A 5,106-nucleotide genomic window follows, 5' to 3' on the forward strand; every position below is an offset into this window, starting at 1 on the left:
TTTGCATTATGTTATATATACAATAATAATAAAGGACGTTACCGTATATACGTTTACAAACCAAGGACTTTATATAGACCTCGACTCAAGTTAGAGAAGGGGTGCGTATTATACACAAGGTTTAGGTTTTTCAGAGGTACAGCCCCCTAAAAATCCCCTGCCTATTATACTCAAGGATTTACAGTATTAAAGAAATGTAATTTCGCATTTCTGAAATGCTAGATACAAAGTTATATGGGAGTTGTCCCCCTTGGACGATAATACAGCGTCTTCATCCTTTTATTTCTATTTCTAGTTAAAGAAAGAATGAAATGGTTTTCTTTTTTGCAAAATATTGTGATTCGTTCATATTTCTATGTCTCACACACAACGAATATTACAAACCGCCCAGAGAGGGTTAGAATCTCTATATGGTCACTTAACTGGTTGTGCATATTATTATTTTATTGTGCATATAATCATTTGATTCAACGTATTCCCCTCTCAGATTCACACACTTATTGCAGCGGTCGTTCAGTTTGTTCTAAGCTCTGTTAAAGAACTCAGATGGTTGGGTCTCAAACCAGGCCTTTTGCGACACCCTTAAAGCCAGGAACTTTTCAGTACCCCTCGTATACGAGATGCTTTCTTGAGACAAATATTCTGTAAATTTATATACTGGTTTCAAATTTTGACACAAGGTCGGCTATTTCGGGGAGCGGGTAATTGGATGACATCGATCCCAGTACTCAACTGGTACTTACTTTATCGATCCCGAAAGAGAGGAAAGGCTAAGTCGACCTCGGGGGAATCTGAACTCAAAACGTTAGGACAGACGAAAAGCTGTTAAGCAATTTGCAGCTCTCCGCCTTGTGAATATCTTTATAAATCGGTTTCAAAATTTGGCACAAGATCAACAATTTGGGGGCAAGAAGGTAAGTCGATGACATCGACCCCAGCCCTCAACTGGTACTTATTTTATCGACCCCGAAAAGGAAGAAATGCAAAGTTAACTTCAGCGGAATTTGAACTTAGAACATATATTACCATTTAAAAAAAATAGAAAAGGATACATTGGACAACGGAATAGTTCCTGGTACAAAAAAAAAAAAAAAAAGCGGCATGTTCATACACAAGTGTAGCTAGAGTGTATGCCGCCGGAGGGTGGCCCTTCCGTTTGCCGCCCCCCAGGCCCCACAAAAAATATATTGCCTACAACACACCCAAAAGTGCTGTCATGCTAGGGCACTGCGTTCAAGAAATTTTAGTCGCATTAATCGATCCCAGCAGTTTTTGTTTTTCCAAGCCTGGTTCTTATTCAATCAGGCTTCAACACCGTATCTGTGTGTGCGTGTTTCGTCTCTCTACCCACCATTTGGCAACCGGTGTTGGTTCGTTTACGTCCGTGTAACATAGCAGTTTGGCCAAAGATCGATACAATAAGTACCAGACTTTAAAACAAAAATATATAAGCACTGGGGGTTAATTCGACTAAACTCTCAGGACAGTGCTCCAGCATGGCCGCACGCCTGAAACAAGCAAAAGATAAAAGACGAATGGTGTCTGAGTAATATTCCACGCTAGTTATTTCTTTAGGACGAAGGTTATGAAGTTCATTTTGCTTCAGAATCCTGGTTGTGGGTCGTGATTCCACTACGAAGCACTTTTAAACAAGTTTCTATTTTCATTCAGTCTGGTTGAGCAATGCTGTGTGAGCGGAATTTGGTACACAAAAACTGTGCACAAGCCTGTCGTCTTTGTGTAGATAGATAGATAGATAGATAGATATACACGCTCTTCTCAGTCATTGAACAGCAGTTATGGACTAATTTAGTCAATCATATCGCTCCCAGTCCTTATCAGTCACTACGCAATAATATATATGTACGCTCGCATGTGCGTGTGAGTGAATGAATAAGAGAAAACCAAAACATCATTCGAGGCGAGCTGGCAGAATCGTTACCGCGCCGAGAAAAATGCTCAACAGCATTTCCCCCGACTTTACGTTTCGGGTTCAAATGCAGCCAGGTCGACATTGCCTTTCATCCTTTCAGAGTCGATAAATTAAGTACCAGTTGAGTATTGGAGACCTATGTAATCGACTTAACATCTCCCTCAGAATTGCTGGCCTTGTGTTAAACTTCGAAATCAATGTAGCTTTCAAATATATATTTTATTAAAGCTGCAAAAACATTACAAAACTGTTACTCCGAGTATCACGTTTCTGCTCGTCGGACAGTTTTGATCAAGACTGGAGTGTTTACTCGTATGTGTATTTATAGATAGATAGGAGTGGCTGTGTGGTAAGTAGCTTGCTTTCCAACCACATGGTTCCGGGTTCAGTCCCACTGCGTGGCATCTTGGGCAAGTACTTCGTACTATATTCTCGGGCCGACCAAAGCCTTGTGAATGAATTTGGTAGACGGAAACTGAAAGAAGCCCATCGTATATATATATATATTCGTGTCTGTTTGTCTCCCAACATCACTTGACAACTGATGCTGGTGTTTATGTTCCCGTAACGTAGCGGTTCATCAAAAGGATCCGATAGAATAAGTATTAGACTTACAAAGAATAAGTCCTTGGGTTGATTTGCTCGAATAACGGCGGCGCTCCAGCATAGCCGCAGTCAAATGACAAATAATATATGTATTTATATATTCAGGATTAAATAAAAAAAACAAACGGAAAATCTGACATATATTATATTTATTATATTTATCTAATGATATTTACTTTACTTTATATTATACTCATTTATTGTGCTTTTAATTATTAAATTTTCTATATGTGATAGTGGATTTTCATCGATGAGTTCTTGAAAATTGGTTATTTTCCCTAAAACTATATATTTTATATATATTTATATAAAGACGTAGTAAATAAACAAACAAACATATACTAAACACACAGATGAATAGAAAATACAGGTCACCAACTTCTCGTCAGTTACCAGCCATCTACACGTATACATACGTACATTTACATATGGATAACCCTGCAACCGAATAGCCTTCCAATCAGCAGGGTGGTATAATCCAAAATGTATTGTGACCAGCGATGTATAACAACATCTGGTCGATCAAGTGATTGATTTGATCTAATTTCAGCTCATGAGCTGTGGCACCATGATCATGTCTTCTGCTCCCAGAATAGATCCATGCCCCATCCCCCATGTTTTTGTATATCAGGAAGTAGATTGACCGATGTGTCACTTTCTACGGAATATTTGAGGCAATTTCACCGATGTTTGAGTGGCTTTAGAAACCACACACATGCTTGCTTCTCATTGTCAACTTGACTGTCCAGACGTTCGTTTCAGAGGAAACTTCTCTTAACATTAGGGAGATGTAAAATACTGCCGTTTTTTTTTTTTGGTCTAATATTGTCAATGTTGGCCTGAGATACTAACACTGTGTTACTGCAAGCCATGAAAGCTGGCGACTGGAAGAACGTCAGACTATAAAAAACACTACATTGGAAAACTTGTTCGGCCATGAAATCATGGAAAATATAATGATGATAGATAGGAAAGCTTAATTGGAATTGTTTAGACTTAGAACAGCCCTGATTAAACAAATCTATGATCAAAAGCATTCCAGTTAAGACCATTCTGGATTTCATTCAAAATGTGTACACAAGAAATATTTACAGTACCATGCGCTCAGTGTAGTAAACCAAGAAGTTTTAATTGAATAAGGAATATCCAATACCATCTTCCTTTATACAAAGAAAAAAAATCAGTCTATAATAGATCAAACATGTAAAAGTTTGCTCTTTGCATCACACTGGATTTTTTTTTTTTTTTTTAAGTATTATTATTTAAGAAATATCATTCCATTAGGTTTTTAATTAGACAGGTATGCAAATAGTACCAATCAGTTAATGCGTTTGGATTTGCAATATTATGTAATTTTGATCTGAAATTGATAATAAACCCAATAAACACACTCACCAGTTTATTATGAATTTTATGTCAGTGATGCTCTCAACATCAGTGATTCCAAAGATTTTCTATGTCCTACACACTAAGAAAATAGTTAATTTCTACATAGAAATATCAGTTAAAAGAAGCATTTAAAAGAAACAATATACACTCGAAGGTTACAGATTGGTGTTTGAGTAAAATATTTTGGGGAATAAAAATAAACCTCACTAAGTTTGGAAAGAGTGAAATGTAAGCAAACAACAAGTGAATGTTTATAGATTTTAATCAATTATGCCTCTTTCCAAATATAACATTCTTAACTTTATATACTGCCATATTACACTGGTATTGGTCAACCGAAATAATTTAGGTTAGATTTTGATTTTAGTAGGCAGTTTCAGGTAGATTTAGTGAATTTAATAAAGGCAAAGGAATAGTCATATGAAAATGGAAACACAGAATATCAGAACCAGATCCAAACACGGGATTTTTTTTAGGGAGCTGCACCAAAGAAATTAAACGCACAAGTCAATTAAAGAAAAATTTATATTTATAGAAAGAAGACCATTGGGGGCCACAAGCAGCCCTGGGAACTGTGATTGAGAAAGGTTGCTGTTACATGTCATTTCTCTGAGAAACATAGTAGATACGAGTTATTCAGAATGAATAAAACATTAACATCTGTCCTAAAATAAAAATTCAATTCAAAATACTATTGGTAAAAATAATTCAAGCTAAATACTTTAAAGTGAAGACAAGAGTCAAAAATAAGAAAAGTTATCGACAGAACTTTATTTTAAACATATTTATCCATATTCTTCAGTTGGTATAAGCATTGTCAAAGAATTGCAAAGAAAGCAATGGGTAAGGTAGCACAAGGAAAGATCTCTCAGTAGATTCAACAGGGAGAACAATAACATGATGAAGCAAAATTTATATCTTAATTATCAATGGGCTAATTAGAAATAAATTACATAAATAGGAAACTGATGACCTTCAATATGAGAATGCTCATTGCAGTAACAGAACCATACAAGTTTAGGTATGCAATAAAAAGACTTACCTTAAAAGATATGATAAAAGAGTACTAGTAAAATGTATAAACCTAAATGCACATATAGATTTATAATTTAATAGACTGTAAATACAGAATATAGCTAACTGAGAGGCATATATTAACTTATGTGTTCAGTTCATTT

General features: G+C 35.8%; 1 protein-coding gene across 1 annotated transcript in view; it reads right to left on the reverse strand.

Annotated features, from left to right (window-relative positions):
- Nucleotides 1–4,675: 4,675 nt before the first annotated feature.
- Nucleotides 4,676–5,106, reverse strand: part of LOC106878754 (T-complex protein 1 subunit eta) — a 31,444-nt gene continuing 31,013 nt past the window's right edge. Inside the window, exon 12 of the mRNA XM_014928074.3 lies at nucleotides 4,676–5,106. This exon is cut by the window's right edge and continues 380 nt beyond it. The gene's annotated coding sequence lies outside the window, so the exon portion shown is untranslated.

Source organism: Octopus bimaculoides, chromosome 2 (genome assembly GCF_046866305.1).
Source record: "Octopus bimaculoides isolate indiv1 chromosome 2, ASM4686630v1, whole genome shotgun sequence".
Lineage (NCBI taxonomy): Eukaryota > Metazoa > Mollusca > Cephalopoda > Octopoda > Octopodidae > Octopus > Octopus bimaculoides.